Below are 18,493 nucleotides of genomic sequence, written 5' to 3' on the forward strand. Positions count from 1 at the left end.
CATTTATACTGAAAGTTAACAGTGAAGGAAAACAAACACAACACTTCAAACCACACGAGCCATGGGGGATGCGAGGCTGCAGCAGCTGCTGGGGTGACTCCAGCAGCAATCGCAGCAGGACTGGACCCACCAGGGAAGGGAGTGGGGGGGAGCTTTCCCTGAGCTTTTGGGCTGAAGGGGAGGCAGTGAGGCAGAGGTTTCTCGGGGGTATGGTCCCAGGTAAACTTGCTAATTCCAGCTGGGAGCGCAGCACCTCGCAGCCAGACCCTGGGGCTGTGGAAGGAGTGGTGGAGGCTACGGCTGCTGCTTTCAGCCCCATCCCTACAGAACAGGCAGCACCATCAGCCCATGGAATCTCAAAATCAGAATCATAGAATCACAGGTTCACAGAACAGTTTGGGTTGGAAGGAGCCTTAAAAATTGCCTCTTCCACCCTCCCTGCCACGGGGAGGGACACCCTCCACTGGACCAGGTTTCTCACAGCCCTGTCCAATCTGGCCTTAAATGCTTCCAGGGGCTTCCCATCTCTGCCCTGCCCCGCCGCCGGCAGTAGTACCCTGGGTACTGTGATGTGCTGTGCACCCAGAGCTGGCTGTGGAGGAGGAGCCAGAGCTGGAGCTGGGTTCCTGGGGTATCTGGCAGCAAAGGGCCCCTACAGCCCTGGGAAATACAATTACTGTTTTGGACTCGTCATATATTTTCTCCACAGTCTCATTTTGAAAGCAGTAATGATCTTTTCCTCTCCCCTGGCTGCTGGGAAGTAGCTTGGGGAATTGCAGAGAGGGGTTGTGGGAATGGCTCCTGCCTGGGAGCACAAGGGTGCCAGCAGTGAGGAGGATGAGGAGGAGACTTCTGCTTCCCCTAGCTTGTTACCAAAAGCTAAGAAAAAATAGTAACTGGAGAAATGTCTCTATGTTGAGATGTTTGTCTGTCTCGTTGAGCTGCTGGCAGGAATCAGTCCCATCAGTCCCAAGCTGTGGAGAAGAGAGGTGAAGCCTAGAGCACCATGATGGGGTTGCAGGACCACAGGAATCCATGTACCACCAAAAGCAGGACTGGAACATGCCCATGGTGGAGGCAATGCAGGCATGGAGTGATCCCAGTGCAGGCAGGAGCAGGCTCATCACTGCTGGGCTGGCACAGCTGTCTTTGCAGGAGGTAGGGTTGAAAGCAGCTTTTCTGCTGCATGGAGCTGGGGAAGAACAAACCCAGTGCTCCACAGGGACGGAGGAGGGGATTCTCTGCAAAGGTTTCCTTGTATAAATACCCTCCTGTGGCTTTTAATATGGATGGGGAGGAGGGAGGAACAACCTGGGCCAGCAAAGCTAACACCTGGTTTTCTAATCTGTGAAAACCAAGCAGGTAAAGAATAGAGGGAGGAAAAGAGCAAACAGTGGTGACCTCGCCGTGAATCTTGAAGGAGCAGAAACAGGTCCCTGAAATGATGCTCTGCCCCGCTCACCTGTCCCTGTCCCCCTCACACATCTAGAGCTTCGTAGTGCACCTTTAATGACTGCACGAGGGACGGGGTGGCTGCTGATGAAGCAGGATGTGGTTGAAACCTGTTCCCTGGCTCAGTGAGAACTCACTCAGGTCTGTTATCTTTATCGTGATGGCATCATGGCCTGGCTGTACTCATGCAGTCTCTACTAATGTCATTTGCACGACATGATCAAGTTACCCACGAAAGGGTTTGCCCAGGTGCACGTGTTCCTGCTCCTCGGCTTGGTGGCTGCCCTGGGCTCTCACCAAGAAGGCGCAGCTCGAGACGCGCCGGGAAAAGTGCAGTCAGCCTTCTTGGTTGAGAGAAAGAGAGGCAACCCTGGCCAGGTAGGGCAGGCTGGCCCCAGGACTGGACATTCCATGTACCTCATGCAGAGTCTGAGTTCAGCTGATGTGGCGCAGGCAGGAACAGGGCCACGGAAACTCCTTGGTCTTGGCTGTGCATCCTTGAACGGAGTTGCAGAGCTCCCTGGAGAGGTGAGAGCTGATGGGGACAGTTCCAGAGGGAAAATTCAATGAAAAAAGATGGAAAGAGAAAAAGGGATTAATACTGGTTTGGTTTTCACCTGAATGCATTAAAAAAATTGGAGGAAACTTGTAAATGAACTGATGTTTTTAGCTGAAAAGACCTGAAAGTCTGCTAGTGATGGCTTTGACTTTTGTTTTTATTTTGTCTCTAAGCAAATAGCAGACGTGTTTTGATGCTTAAGCTCATTTATTTTTGTTGGAAAGGGTGTTTGGCTGTTTGGTTTTGTTTTCCCTGGCTTTATATTGGAGAGGAAACATCCTTGATGGAAATGTGTGATCCAGGAGGGAATCTGTGAGTCTGACACCAAACACATCTTTTCAGTACAAAATGTCTCCAGCACCACAATCCTGGGTTGATTTGCCACTCTTGCTGGGCTGCAGACAGCGTGTTCAGCTGATCAGAGCTGTGCAAGCACACCCACCACCGCACACACCGGTGCTCATAAACTGACAAACAACAACAAACCAGGGCTGGTTTTCCTTCCCGCAGCCATTTGTTCTTCCCCCCTGCCCAGCTCCAGCACCTGGTGTGAAAATCAGCCTGTCTTACCCAGAAACACCTTCAATCAGCCTGTCTTACCCAGAAACACCTTCACCCTTATCACCTCTCGCTCTCGCTTTGTTTTCTCGCTGCCTTCCCCCTTCCCTGCCCTGAACCCCCCCCAGCCCCAGCAGTGCTCACATCTGCCCAGCAGCCTTGGGACTTCTCTGCATCTGTGGCGCTGCAAGGAGCTGGAGCAGGGTGGGGCAGGGGATGAAGTGCTCTCAGCCCATCCTGGAGGAGCAGACTGGATGAGATGGAACTGTCGGGCCTGCTGATGTGGTTTGGGGGGCGGCGTGGGGGAGCTGCTGCTCGTGCTCCAGCACAGCAGCTGCAGGAGGATCTGCTCCCCCTGGGAAAGCACAGGCTGGGAGCAGCTCATCAGCCTCCTCGTGGGCATGCACAGGGATGGAGGGTGCCCATGTGCAGGGAGCAGTGGAGGCACACTCGGGGATGAAGGTGTCCGGAGGTCCCGCTCGCGCCCAGGGGCCGGGCAGCTGGGAGGCTGCTCAGCCTCTCCTCGTGGGATGGCTGCGAGGGGCTGCAGTGGCCCAGCACTGCCAGCACAGGGCTGCTCCCAGCAGCACCCACCACAAACCTTCAAGTGCAAGAAGCACCACGGCGCTGCCCTTCTCTGCTCCCTGTTTTTTGGCCACCCTTTACTCGTGGCTGTGAGATCCTGGTGGGGTTGGTCTCGCAGGGAAAAGCTCAGATGAGCTTCTTGTTGCTGGAGCAACGCAGAGCAGTGTGAGCAGCCCCGAGTACCCGGTTCCTAAAATCCTGCTCCAGCATTAAAGCCCTGTGGTATTTATGAGGCAGCGCTGCAGGGACACACACAGACACCTCTGCCTGCTCCCAGTCCTGCCCATCATCCCGGCACCTGCCATACCTGGAACACACAGAACCCAAATTCTGCTCCTGGGGAAAACAAACCCACACATCTATGCTCATACAGCTTGGGAAAAAATAAATTAAAAAAATAAAACCCCAAAAACACAAAAAAGGGGTGTTTTAAATTGAGCTCCTATTTTTCCAAACTTCTTTTCTCTTTGTCCTTGAAGAAAGTCTCTTGGTTTCCCCTGGTTGCTGAGAATGAATTTCCTAGCAGGGACACCTTGTCAGCTTTTTTTCTTGGGCTTGAATTCAATGTTTCAAATGAAATGCCTCTTTTAGTCTCATCTACTTCATCTACAAGAAGAAGGGTGAAAAAATCTATTTTCTTTCTTCTTTTTAGAAGATTTCCGTTTTCCCTCCAAGTGGCCTTATGGCTCCTTTTAAGAAATTATATAACAAATTGTGAAAATCTGGAAGGGAGCTGGTAGTTTGATTTCTTTAAGACTCTCCCTTCTGCCACTAAGACAAAGAAAGGGAAAGTAATATTCAGTATGCAAAAAAAATATAATTAAAAAAAATCAAACTTACTGTTTTGCTTTTGAACAAGGTGCAAATTAGAGAATATTTGTTAAAATTTGAGACAGCAATTGTCTAAAAAAAATAGTTTCAAAGAGGAGAAGGTTGTTTTTTCTTCTTAAGTAAAAAAGCCCCTGAACCTTTCTTTCTTTTAACTTCAAAAGGGAGCCAGATTGCAGAGGAAGAGAGAAAAACCTTAAATCTCCTCTGAGGGGGAAGCAAGTAACTTAGTCAAAGTGATCTTATTTGTGAGGGAATAATTTTCGGTTCACTGTGGTTTTTTCCTAAGATCATGATCAAGTGACTTGTAAATTTTTAACTGCGCTGGTGGAACCTCTGCTCTACCTGCAGAGGTGTCAAATGGTTACTTGGGGATGACTGGGTTATGCTGACCTGCCTCTTTCTGAAAACTTCATCAGCAGGCACCAAGCAGGAGCTCCCCCTTGCCTTGGAGGATGTGTTTTCAGTAGTACAAGAGTGGAGGAAAACGCTTCCAGCTCCCTACGATGGCGTTTTGCTCTTGTTTCTGCAATGATGCAAGCAGAGCCACGCTGGAGGTTAGGCACGCATCCAGGGCTTGGGGGAAGATAAGTGGTGCCTGTCCTGCCTGGCACCTCTCGCAGCTTCTGCGTTTCCAAATAAATAGCGATGATAAAGAGGGTTTTTCAGATGTGACCCATAGGTATTGCATGTTTATGCAAGTGATAATCTCTGGAAAAAAGATGCCTGCTAAGGAGTGTTCTCGTGGTGTATCTGTGAAAGCCAGAGTCAGCCTTGTCCAGACTAATATTAACCTCCGTACACATCTATATGTGCAGCATCTGCTGAGTCTTTGGCTGGGCTTGTGGGTTTGACATTGAGCTCCTCGTTTCAGTCTCAGCTCCAATAACGCGCGGCTGCCCGGTGGCGCCGAGCGCCGGTCCGTCCGTGCCAGCCCCGCCAGCGGCCCGTGCCAGACGCTGCCGAGGAGACTGCGGAGCACCATCGCAGCTCATCGGCGGAGCTCGGCCTGCCGTGCCAGCTGGTGCTCGTCAGCTCCGTGTCCTGCAGCACCGGGGCTGATGGAAATCGCCGCGGAGAGCTCCGTGCCTGCCTTCAATCCCGGCAGCACAAACGCCAGGAGCGGAGCCTCGCCCGCCGGGCGCCGCGTGGTGCTCTCTGCTGATTGCCCGACCTCGGGGACCCAGAGCTGCCTCCCCTGATAGGGGTTCAGCACTTACAGTCACCAATACCATCAACACAGCAGCCGGCAGATGAAAGGTTTTGCTCACTGGTGTTTGCGCTCTCCCCGTCTCCCTCGTGGTCCCGGGAAAGCCGGGTGAGTACGCGGAGAGCTGATGCCCCGGCGAGGGCTGGGACCACGGTGTGCAGCAGGGTGGGCAGAGAGATGCTCCTGCATGTGTAAATAGGTTAAAAAAAAAATAAAGACCAGTAAAAGAGCACAAAGTTGGGCAAAACTTGACAACATCTGGAGCCCGTGTAAGGGCAGAGTTACAAACGCTGTAGCCCAGAGCTGGGCTCTGGCTGGACCTGCTCGTCTCCAGAAGATGAACATTTTCCCCACTTTTATAGAGCAGCAAAAGCTATTCTTTTAGCTGTCGAGCCCTTTTTTGAAAATTAGTAAGGGCTTTTTTTCTTTTTTGCCTCAATAACCTACAGCAGAGAGTCCTACAGGCTAATTATATGTTTCATTTTAAATCCTTTAATTTTTTTGTAGTTCAAATAGATAACTGTGTTTTTCTCCCACATCTTTGATTCAGACAGATGATTTGCTTCATTAATTGATATGTGGAGGAGGGGGGGCTAGAAATGAGCTATATTTATGCTTCAAAAATAATCTTTTCCTAACTGCATTTTTTTCTTCTATGAATCCTCATATTTATTTCAAAATTATCCTGAAGTGAATGTCATCAACCTTTGTGCAGGAGCCTTTTCTAGATTAATTAGTCTATAATGAATCTACTTCTCATCCACTTTGATTTTCAACTTTCAGGCTGGCCTGGTGTCAGACTGCACCCAGAAATCTGCTTTCTCTCCTGATCTGTCAGAATGAGGAGGAGGGCAGGGTGCTGGGGCTGTCTGAAAAACCCGACAGTTTGGAAGAGCTGGGATTTCGGTTGTTGAGGTGAGAACGCATTTGGGAAGTGCTTCGTTCCTGCAGGAGCTGCTGAGAACCGGTGAGATCAGAATGGAGCCACCCCAGAGCCCAGCCTGGGCCGGGTCCAGCCGCTCTGTGGGATGGCACAAGCATCCCTGTGCCAGCGATGGATTCACGTCCCAGAGGGAAGATTTTGTGTGGCCCTGTCCCTTGGTGATGATTATTTCAGCTCTTCCTTTTCCTGGACAGAAGGAGAAACTTGTGAAGGTCCCAGCCCTGAAAAGCAGACACCAGAGTGAATCACACCCTTGCACTGGCGTGACACCAGCCAGGGTCTCATCTCCTCAGGGAGATTTCCAGCTCTGCTTGCTTGCTGCTTTCTTCTTGGCTTTTTTTCTTTGGCTTTCAACACACTTTGGTGAAAAAAATGGGTGTGAATCATTTTTCATGAGAAGCTTCCATTGCAAAAAGTGCTTTTTTTAGGAACTCAGCATCTTTATAAGTGAAATGCCAGAAATCTCACAAGCTGAAGCTGAAATGTGCTGGTTGCAACATTAGGTGCTAACAGTTGGCAAAGCTTGAGTCCCAGTGGCTAAAGCACCAGAGAAAATGGCAGACAGCTCCTTGGCTTTTAAATTTGGGCTGTCTCACTTGTGTGACAGGAGGAGAGAGGGTAGGGCTGGGCTCAGGCTGGCTGGCTGTGATTGACACAATTCAGGGACAGGTTTTTATGGCTCTCATCCTGGTGATGTTCTGATTGCCTCCCCAGCACTAATGAAGACATCCCCTAATGGGCCTGCCAGGTAGGAAAATATGATTATCTCTGATTTCTGGATGAGCCTGCTCCAAGTGGCTCTGTCTGCCTGACATCTCTGGCCTGTGTGACAGTGGTGCTGACACGTCCCACACAGGTGCTGCTGCTGCTCCTGGCCCCACGGTGCCACGGTGGCTGCGTGCGGCTGGGGCTGGCCCCACCACAGGTCTCAGAGATGCTCCTAAAGCCACCAAGAAACCTCTCCAGATCAGCAATGTTGTTGGCTGAGAAATGTGGAAAAAATGCCATGTCCACTGTTGGTTTTGTCTAGAAATCTTCAAACCAAACCAGCTGGTGGGTTTTGGGGAGAATTGTCAGTGGTTTTGTCTAGATATCTGAGAATTTTTATAGAAATGCCTGCAAAAAAAATGTGCATAACATGTTAGTAACAGTCTCAAGGAAGCTGGGAGAGGAGAAAATTTTTTTAGGAGAGTAAAAATGGATAGAATATTTTGTGAGATTAAAAATGTTTGATGCTGGCACCAGCTCGGGGTAAGGTGGGGAGAAATGTTTGTGAAAGCATCATTTGGGATAAAACCTTTCATCTGACAGTTCAGGTCAGCCTCCAGGCCACCACAAGGGCTGTGACCCCTGGCTGGGCAGTCTGGCTGCCTGCCAAAATTTCAGACCCTGCCACCTCTTCCGCAGCTCGTTGGGGACACACCTGAGCGCGGTGCCTCCGGCTGGGCCCTGTGCCAGGCACCGCTGGCTCCCCCCCCGCTGCCGGTGGGGAGCTGCAGGCTGGTGGCAGACACGAGTGGTTTACAGGCAGATTTGTAGCTGTAAGAGTTTTGCAGCCCAGTGCCACACTGCGGACAGCCGGGTGGCCGGGATGAAGGATGATGCCTCTGCTCCGGTCCCCTTTGACCTGAGCCGAGCAGCAAACTCAGCTTGGCCTCTGGGTGGAGAGGTGGCACATATGGATTTTGATAACTTTCTTCTGCTTAGAGGTCATTGTCCACTTTAAATATTCATGTTCCGAGTGACATTAAATAAATAATGCTGAACTTGTTAAGCTGAGTGGCTTGCAACTTCTGCATTTTGTGTCTTGTTTGCAATCGAGAAGAGATGTGAGGCTGCTAAATACAATCTGCTCTTTAACTGGGAAAGGTTTTGCTGTTCAGACCCAGTTATCTGCTCACTGGGCTTGAAAAGCAGGACTGAAATAGTTTGCAGAGAGGTGTCTCCAACACCTACAGGCTGGTTTCCATTTTTGAAGGGAGAAAAGGAAAAAAAGCGTCCTGCAAATTGATGGTTCTGTTTTGATCAGCCCTAGGTGCCCAGCATGGATCATTGTGTGTGGTGATGGTCATTCCCTTCAGCCTCTCCACAGGCCCTGCTGCAGTCCCCTGCTCCTCCACGGCTCCTGACAGGGCTGTCAGGCATTCCCCTGGGCTCCCATCACGTGGATTGCCATGCACTGCCTGTAGTATTTGCAATAAAGGACAATTTGCAAGAAGTCCCTGTGGCATGAGATGGGAAACAAATGGCCAGCACCTCATGTGTTATTTTTTCATTCATTTGGTTGGTACCAGAATATCCCCCGGTGCCTTGGGACTTGCAGGTCAATCCAGACACTTGTATTTGCAAAAGGTGCAACATGAGGTTTCAAGGTGGGAGCCTTTCAGTGAGATGAGATTTATGTAGAAACAGTTATTATACCTCCTGCCCCCCCCCATCCGCTTCAGAAGGAATATGAATCACCAGTTGAAGGCCTCCTGTATTTGTAAATCAGCTGCAACATAACGGTGATGTTGGGAAGTTGTACCGAGTTAACTGAGCTACTTCTCAATCTCAGAGCTTTACATAACCCCTTCTTAACACACTGTTATTTCCTTTATAGATAGACTCATAAATTACTGCTGGTACACAAAATGCGTGGGAGGCTGCCTGTTTGCACAGCATGGGACCAAGACCTGCACATTCAAATATCAGCAGACAGCTGGAACACAATCTGTGAAAAGGCACTCAGAGCCTCCAGGACTATTAGATACAAACTTAGAACATCAACCAAGAATTTTATATCTTGCATTACATGGGTAATGCCAAAAAGAATAGGTGCAATACCCCTGGGACTTTGTGGATAAATGTCACAGCAGAGCATGCAAAAAACCTTCTGTGGGTAGGTGGATCGGTGTGCAGGCAGAGCTGGGGACATATGTGTGCTTCTGCATGAACATGAATTCGTGTATAACTAAATATCTGAGTGAGGAGGATCAGCCTGTGATAGCTATATTTAATTTGGTATCCCATTTTGTGCTGAACTCTCACCACATCAAGAGAATTGGGAAACGTGTTACTTTGGGTTCTGCAGTCATTTTATTGCAGTCATATAAACCCACAATGTATATGAAACCCAAATTGTTCTTTTTCTGAAGTTATTTGCTTCCTAATGTGGCAAAAGTTTCCATTATGGACAAAGTTGCCTTATTTGCTTCTACCAGTACGTCCAATTTACACCCGCAGCTTTACCAGATGGGTCTGGGAGATGCAGCCCTTAGACTGATGAACACAAAGGAAGGCAGGATTGAGACTGTAGAGCCTCTGGTTCCACTTCCATTTCATTGCCTTCTTTATCTTACTGCCTGACTTCTTCAAACCTCAGCATCTGATTGTGAAATGTGGTCCAAGGCCGCCTCTTATCCCAAACCCTCCAGGGGTGTGTGGTAACATTTGCGCTGCTTTTACCTTGTGTAGAAGCCCAGATTTTACAGATCTATTTCAGTTTCCTGTTACCCACATCCAGTAATCAAGATCTGGAAAAATTTGGATAAAATTTACTTTGGTTTTAATCTAAAGGACACCTCTTGATTACGCGGCTTTGATACGTTTCCAGCTGTGAATAGGAGGTATTCAGGCTAGTGATATGTTGGATTTGATTAGTAGCATAATCCATTGGGCATGGAAACAATTCACTGCTCCCAAGAAACTGGTCATTTCTGGGGTGTTTTTGTTTCTTTCAGGAATAAGTTCTGGTCAGGGAACAGTAGAGATGTGAAAACAAACAACACTCTTGAGTGGCTGTTTCAAAGCAAAAAGCCTCTGGCAGGTTGGATGAGGGAGGAGAGGCTGTTCCCTGGCCAGACTTGCTGCCTGCTCGCCTGTGACACTACTGAAGCTGCACCAAGTTTTAGGACCTTGGTGCATCCTTCAGTCATTGGGGGATAAAAGCTCTTGACTACAAGGCCTACCAGACGCAAGGAAAGTGCATTGGGATTTTGGAATAAGAGATGGATAAAATCCCAAATGACTGTTTCTCATTGCGCTGTTAAGGAATTTTAATAAAATTTGATTAAGAGGCGGGGATTAGGTATGGTGCTGCGTAAAAACATCAATTAGCAGGAGAACAAAAAGCAGTCATACAGCTTGAGATTGTTAGAAACTCCTGCTAGAAATATTCGGTGAAGAATTTCAGAGGCATAAGTTGCCATGAAGCCTGCAATTCTCTTCTTGATTCCTCTGCTAGCTTTCTGTTTTTATAGCCATGGGGAAAAAAAAAAGATTAATGTATCTGGTTTTTAACAATCTATCCAGGGTGTGGAAAAAAGCCCTTCTTACGCTTTGCCTTTCAATTCTCCAATAATAAATTAACTATCACAGTTTAAGATGCAATTGTTGTTCTTTTATGTCTCCAGACTAATGCATCGTGACACCTCGATTACATGATGAGTGCATGGCTCCTCCTGCCCTCTCTCTTCTAGGTGAAAGCCTGTGAACAAATCAAGAGAATGCTCACCTGCTGCCAGGGCTGGATCTGCCCCATTTCTACAGCAGCAGCAGCCACGCCCGGGGTCCCCAGCTGTCCCCTGCACCGGTGGCAGGGAGGACACAGGGCACCCGTCCCCACGCTGCTGTCAGACCTCCCAGTGACATCTCTGAAGGGACAACGCTTCTATTTGTGCTCCTGGGTACCTGCTGTCCCTAACAGTTTTAAAAAATAATAAGAAGTGGGAAATTGCAAAGCCAGTGGACCGAAACACCGTGGTGTGCAGGCAGAAGCCGCTGTGTCCATGCTACTGCCACGGATGCTGCAGGAGAGAGCAGGAGAATGCGACCCACAGCTCCAGTGAGAGTAATGAAATGTTTTGTGACTGAGGCTGCCTGGCCCCGCATCTGCAATAATCAAATCCTGGTAAGGCAATTTAGCAAGCTGTGGTTTTTTTTTCCCCAAGAGAAAACAGTTAGTTGTTCTTTTATTCCATCAGCTGGGCTGTGCATTCCACCAACTCCCCTCTGGCTGTTCTGCCCTGGCCAGGGTCTGCTCACCATGGCTGGACCAGCAAGACTGGTTTGCCACTGAAGCCATCCTGACCCTCATGGCTGCTCAAGTTCCTGAGCAGAACTGCTCAGTTTGGACACTCCCAGACTCAGGCAAAATTCCTCAGCCCATCTCCACAAAAACATGTCTACTGTCATTAAGTACATCCTGTGATACCCCCATCATGCCCTGATGAGCCCATGCACTGAACCTCACGGCTCCTGCTGGAGCTACACCCCGTACCCAGCTGTGGAGGCACCACTGTGTGCTGGTCTCCCACTGCTGGTGAGTGGTCTGTTAAGGGTCTGAGATCATTGTCACACCTTGAGAGTCACACACAGAATAAAGATGTCTGCTTTCCTTCCCTCCCACTCTTTGCAGGGCTCATTTTGCAAACTGCAGCTACTGAGAATGGGAGAGAGCAGCATACTGAGAGCAGCATCACTCTGGCGGCGTTGTGGAACTCAGATGCTGCCAACAGAAACCTGCAGGAGGAGGACAAACACACTGGGCTCCCAAAGCACTGTGTTTTGATGGACTTGCTCTTCCATTTGTGAGACAATAGACTGAGGAGCCAGTGGCACTTCTGCTGCATGGACCTGGTGACAATGCTCTGTCTGCTGCCAGCATCACCAGGCGCATGCGTGCCCATGTCGTCCTGGTGCAGGTGATGGCTGTCACCCTCCAGATCCATGGCTGTGTCCGTCCCAGGCTTGGCCCAGGACCAGGTGAGTAGCCAGTGGCCCTGGTCATTGGGTCGGCATACACATCCCCTCCTGCTCCATCCAACCACTGCCACCTCCTTTGTTGTTTGGCCCTTTAGGAATCTTAACGGGACCCATAATATTTAATGGGTTTGCTAGTGATAATGTCATTTTAAGTGACATAGCTGTGACAAATCGCTTCCACACGTCATTGAATTCTGTTTCTAAATTTTTATGTATTTTTGATAGGCCAATTTATCCCTGTTGCAGCTCCTGCCCGTGCAGTCAATGGCATTCCACTGGGGGTGAATTTTGTCTGCTATTTACAGCGTGTGCTTTTAAGCAGTGATTGGTGTGACAGTGTGATCTGTACAGCTGTCTCTCTGTATTTATTCTTTTGCCTATAAGTTTGATTTATACTAGCTTCAAAAAAGAAAGAAAAGCTCATAGCTTTTCATGGGAGTGACTTTAAATAACTGATTAACGATTACTATTAGCACGGCTATAACGGAACGGGGGTTGCCAAGTTTATGGGCTTGGCTGAGCAATTGCAGGTAAAGCTGCTCTGTGCCCCTCTCCAACTCTAAACCTTTTCTGAGGTTTTCTTTATAATTGGACAGTGCCCTCTGGGTTCAATCTGACTTGATGTGTCTGACATGAGGTTCACGGCGGAGCCGCCTGCGAGGGGATGTTTGATGTTTGCTGGCAGCACGCGGGTACCGCCGGGAGCCAGGGGTGCTCTGCACCAGCCTGCTCCTGCTGGGGACAGGAAACTCCACACCCCACACCACAGTGGGGACTTGCAGACAAGGCAGGCAGTGTTCAAGTCCTCTGCCTGAACTTGCGTCGTAGTCGTCAGATTTGTTTTCATGTATTCTAAGAGCTTAAAATGGTGTCTCTCGGAGGCGGCATCCTTTCGGGCTTGTGTCACAGGAGGAGCCCCCAGAGCTCTGTTTACAAAGCTGCCTCTCTGTGTGTGGCTCTGTGGCTGCACTGAGTTGTCTCCTGCCCCCTTGGGTGCTGATTCTGCCTCGATCCTGATTTATTCAGTACCACCCCAGAAGTCTCCTGGAGACTTTTAAAGGAATGCAGTGCTGAGTTAACCCCCTCTGCCTGGCTTTGTGTTTCTTCTCTCCTCCTGGACTGCTAATAGCAGAGTCTGGTGGCCAGGAACACCTGCAAATAGCAAAGCTCTGCTCCTGTGTGTCTGTGTGTCCGTGGGATGGTGCAGGGTGGGGCTTTTTGCTGCTGAGCCCCCATGGAGAGCAGCACAACCATCCTCGCCTTACCCTAGCCTGCCCCGAGGTGCCAATCAGGATCATTCAAGCAGCAAACCCCCTCCCAACACAGCAGCTACTACACAGTTAACATTTTCCAGGACTGAGACCTCTGAGATATTTATTCCAGTGTTTTCCTGCTTGCATTACCACCTGTGGTACCAAATAGGAGGAAGGATAGCTATGTCAATGAGATGTTCATGTCCTGCAAAAAGAAGGAACTTGCAAACCAGGAAATGTTGTGTGTGTTTTTCTGAAAGTTTAAGTCCTGAATGTGTTTGTTTTGATGTGTTTGCACATGGGGAACCAGAAGCAGCAGCAGAGGGGTTCCATTTTTCCCAGCGCTGTGCAGTGAAGCCATCCAGCTAGGAGCGCCCTGGCTATTTAGTTGTCAGATTTGTTCCTGTCAAAGTCCTAGGAAGGGAATAATACGTTGGGGTTTTTTTTTTTTCTATTTTTTTAAATAAGATGGCGGTGCTGCAAAAGTAGTAGAGGATAAGGCAAAGTCTGGGAATACAAAGTATTTTTATTGTTGTTACTATTTATCACAGCTTGAGCAGACCTGCCTGAGAATCGCTCTTGTTATTTTGTCTGCTTTCCTCTGGTTTATGTTCCCTCAGCAGAGCTTGATTAAAAACTATTGCATCTCATTTTGCTCACAAGGGTTGAGGTGCTGTGTCACCGTCACCTGTCTGCAGCCAAAATTATACGACACACCATGGAAGGGGTTGAATGTTTGCTACTGGTTTTGATCTTCTTCAAAATATCGTTTTCACTTTGTGTAGCTAGAGAATAGTCGGCCTCCTGCCGTTCCCATTCACTTCTTACCCTTGAACAATGAGAATAAAATCTGCCTGCAGTAATGTTCAGTTTATGCTGGGGAATTTTTTCTGATACAGAAAGGGAAATAAAGAAGCTTTATGAAATAATGGTGCCATTCTCAGATAAACAGATATTTTTGTTGTTAACTTCATATTCAAGGGGTAGCAAGGAGGTCAGCTCTAGCTGAACTCACAGCAGAACTGTGTAACTGTGTGGCCATTCAAAGCCTTTGGCCTTTTGGAGATTTTTTTGAAGATACTTTTAACTCATGCAGATTTTACCTTCCTATGTCTAAAAAGGACAGATTTATTACAGATACAATGGTGTGTCTCTGGTGTTTCAATGAATGTGGGCTCCTCGGGGCTGAAGGATGCCATCTTCCTGCAAGCAGCAGCACAGGAACAGGGAATGTGTGCCAGGCAAGGCAAACATCAGCAGGGCAGAGCAAACACGGTCCGTGTTTGTGTTCGTCACCAGCCTCAGTGGTGCCCAGGGAACCTTGATGTTGAGGAGTTCTGCTCTTTCCAGCCCTGGGAGCCTTTTCTGGTTCCCTGCCTGCCCTGGCATCGATGTTGTGCCAGTCCAGCAGTGGTTCCACGGAAATGGGGATGCCAAGAAGGTTTCTCATGAGCGCCACTGCTCTGTGAAACACATGCATTTGCTAGCATGACTCTGCAACCAAACATCAGCTCAACTACTTTTTATTATTAATTTCAAGCTCCAGCTGCTGCCTTGAAGCATTTTGTTTTGACATTCTGAGAGTTGCTGCTCAGAACAAACAAAAGGGAAAGAAAAATGAAAGCAAGGCCCCTAAAACTCACTAGTAACATAAAGCCTAGCAAGGATGGCTAACCGTGACTAATAATCCATCAGGGTGGCTCATCTGTCAGCTGTAAAAGCATCATTCCTAGAAGTTTACTAAAGCTTTTTAAGGTCTAAGCTGAGTTTACTGCTTGTGGCAGCAGCAGGGTGCTGGCAGTGTGTGGTGCTGGCATTGTGTGGCCAAATGTCTGTCACCCACAGGTTCGGGTCTCCTTCAGTCCCACCCAGTGCCTGGGTGTGTTACTTTGGCCAGAGGAAACCAAAAGCTCCATCAGTACAGGGGACTGCCCGCTGGCCTGAGAGTGGGGCCTGCCTTGGGAGGGTCCTTGTGTCTGCTTTCCCACAGCACGGCTTGTGAGTCTCTTATTCTTGCAAAGCTTTGTTCAACCCTCTCCACAGCTTCAGGGTCACAGTGGAGGTGAGGTGTCTGCTGGCAGTGTGGGGAGAGCAGGGAGCAGCCCTGCACTGCTCCTGCCCAAAGGCACTGGAGGACACACAGCTCTAACCCTGCCTGTCCCTGCCAGCACAGCCCTTTTCCTCCAGCTGGGCTCTGCCTGGCCAGAGCAGGACAGATGTGGAACAGCTCCATGAGAGATGGGGGGAGCACATGGAGGGCACGGGGCCTCTGAGGGCTCCCACTGAGCCCAGGAGCTGCTGAAGTTGGTCCATCTGGAGTAAACTCATGCTGAGTTTACTCAGTAACATGAGTTACCCTCGGCTGAGGGTTTCACCAGCAGCACATGGCAATTTGTCACCAGTGGATACTTGCTCTGTGCCTCCTGCAATGTCTCAGTCACCTTCTCCAATTTCCCTTCCAGCGACTTTCCCTTTGCCCTTAATTAATCCATCATTTGGAAACAGCCCGTGGTGTATTTGCTGTTTCAAACTGCTGACCTTCAGGCTTTGCTCCCACCATGGCTCCCAGGCCACGCTGATCCCTTTTCCCTTCGGAGACTGGTGACACGCTCTGGTTTTGAAACAGCTTCATATAAAACTGGAAGGAGGTCTCAAATCCAGATCAAGCTTAACATCCACTGTCGATCCCCCACGTACTCAGCCTCTTCCCTCCTGCAAGTTTTAAGCCATTCTTTTCACTCTGCTGCTTTGTGGGGCTAATGAATTTGCTGCTGCTATTCCCTCTGAGGAAGGGATGGGAACAGTCACACAATTGGTGTGAAAGGCTTAGAAATACATGTAAGTGGCTTGGGTTTCTCTGTGAAATCTGAATTCAAATCCCCACTCTCAGTAAAAAAGAAAAAAAATAAAAGGGAGAAACACCAACACTGAAGAGCAACAACTTTAAAAAAAAGAATGTTCATAGGGAGTGTGAGGTTTCGCTGCCTTTATCTCTAGACGGGAATGTTGTAGTGTTGCCTACAGAGCCTTTCTTCTCTGCATTAGGCGAGCGAGGAGATTTCATTTCATACATCATTTACAGTGGAGTGCATCAAGAGCAGAGTTGGTGCATATTAACAGGGATGTGGGGAAAGAGGTGGGTTCTTTGCAAGTTTCAAAGCATCTCCACCAAGGAGGGCAGCCCGGGCTGCTGATTCCCTCTCACTCTGTCACAGAAACTGTGCGAACCAAAAGCCCAGGAAATGGAAGGAGGGGAGAACAAAGGCACTGAAAGGCCTGTGATGCACCAGCATCAGTGGGAGCTGGAGTAGCACAGGGGTGCTGGAACAGACGGCCCCATAAGCCCCAAGAGGCTCTTCTGTCTCTTGCTCTCCTAACTGGAGTGAGTACAGGGTCCTTGCAGTACTTGGAAAGGGTGGTCATGAGCTGGGAGAACATGAGGAAGACATTGTCCTCCATTGTCCAGCCCATCCAACCAGCAGCTGCCCATAACCAAGCTCTCTTCATTGCTTCACACAGCACTTGAGCCAGGTCTTCAGATCACTACAGAACGGCCACCCCAGGTATTCATGACAAAGTCTTGTAGATAATGACTTGGGCTAAGAATCAATGCTCTTCTTTGTTAATGATACTTGGGTTGGTTTTGGTTTCCTCCTGGAATTTGCATCCATAAGATACACTTGAGAAAATTGGGAACTGGAGCTCTTGATGAGCTGTAAAACTACATCTAGGGATACTGATGTTGTCTCATCACAGGACCCAAGGAGCTGGAGCTTCCTGGAAAACAGCAGGCACCACAAAACATGCTATAAAAATTATGGAACTGGCAGTGGAATGGCAACATTTTCTCCTTTCCCTGTTCCCATGCTGTCTGCTCCTTTGGCAGGAGCTGCACTGGCCACCCTGCAAGAGGGAACAGGAAAGTCCCCAAAGCCTTGTGACATCCGTGCCAACGTCTTGCCACCTTCCTCGTGGCTGGACAGAGCCATTGGGAAGCACAGGACCTTGGGCCTCTGTGTGTGGAAAAATCCTCTCTGCCTGCTGTCCCTTGCCTTTTCTATGGAAGACCACCTAAGTGGTCTTGAATTTTGCCTAGAAATGTCTGGCAGAGAGCCTTAGGAATAACTCCAGTATCAAGGGCATCTTCCAGGACTTGCACTGGGAACACAATGATCACCTTATCTGCCTGATGCTGCTCATCCACGTACACATTTGTAGGTCAAGGGATTGGAAGAGATTTAAATAGGAGTTCCCATGGCTCCTGAAATTAATACAAAGTCTTATTTGGCAGACATTAATATAAAGCCTTTCCTGGCTGTTATAAAATTCACCACATTCCATTCTGGTGGGTCACCTTAGTGCTATATGATCTGCGGGAGGGCAGAAATAGCAGCAAAAATGCCCAACTCGTTTGGGAATGCCTACCTGGACTCAAACACCTTTGGGTTTGTTCAGTAATTGATGTTGAGCAGAGATGCTTCCCTGGATTTACAACGTTTATTTTCAATTAAACTGTTGACTGGTACCTGCTCAGAGTCTGTTTCCAGAACTGGTGATGGATTTAAGTTGCTCAGGAGACAGTCAGCTTGGTCCAGGTGACATCTTCAAGGTTACAGGAGAAAAAACCAACCATGTCGGGCTTCTGTCAGCTGCAATTTTTGCCCTCTTAGAGTTAGGAAATGGAAACTTTTCCCATCCCTCCCCCATGACTGCGCTCAAAACTCCACAATCTATTTTCTCTCACTCTTCACCTCTTCTCCTTTATATTGGCTGCTTTGCACCAAAAGCCCCATAGTTACATGCTCTTTGACACTTGCATTTCAAAATGCCTGATTGTGGAGTTCTGCCAATACCAGCAATTGATCTGGTGCCACAGACCGGCTTAATTATTCAATGTCAGTCTCTCCCTGTCTCTTCTTGTCCAGGGAGCAGCAGCTACAGGGAATAAAACTTGAACAGTCTTTAAATTTTAATCATAAACTTTAGTAAGTCACAGATTTGTTTTGCTGCATGTGGGGTTTTCTCTATTGTGCTTCCTGCAACTTTTGCAGCCTCCCTGCTCAGAGCATGGCTTTCCTGCTCAGCACAACACTGGGCTTTTGTAAAGCACGGTATTTTATGCTGCTATTTAAAATGCATAAGTTGTGTGATCTAAGCAGTTTCCAGTTCACTTTTGAGCTCCTGTAAAACGTATCCCTGAAGGCATTTCAGCTGTGCAACTAAGAAGGTGAGGGTATTAGAGGTTGTGAAATGGCTTGTCTGCTAATTCTTTCTATGTGCATCTCTTCAGATAAATCTCCTGTGACCTCCTGCTACAAGCAGAACATTAGTTAAGTATCTTCTTGGTAATGGAGTGTCCT

At 48.5% G+C, this 18,493-nt stretch overlaps 1 long non-coding RNA gene across 2 annotated transcripts in view; it reads left to right on the forward strand.

Annotated features, from left to right (window-relative positions):
- The window catches only part of LOC108448619, an 82,157-nt gene extending 67,999 nt beyond the window's left edge, over window positions 1–14,158 (forward strand). The window contains exons 1-3 of one of the 2 annotated variants that reach the window (XR_001864574.1): window positions 6,595–6,883; window positions 10,530–11,026; window positions 11,534–14,158. This is a non-coding gene — a long non-coding RNA (uncharacterized LOC108448619). Of the gene's footprint in view, window positions 1–6,594; window positions 6,884–10,529; window positions 11,027–11,533 lie in introns of those variants that run through there. The other variant, XR_001864578.1, reaches the window with a different exon arrangement.
- Window positions 14,159–18,493: the final 4,335 nt, after the last annotated feature.

The sequence above is a fragment of the Corvus brachyrhynchos genome, unplaced genomic scaffold (genome assembly GCF_000691975.1).
Source record: "Corvus brachyrhynchos isolate BGI_N302 unplaced genomic scaffold, ASM69197v1 scaffold220, whole genome shotgun sequence".
NCBI lineage: Eukaryota > Metazoa > Chordata > Aves > Passeriformes > Corvidae > Corvus > Corvus brachyrhynchos.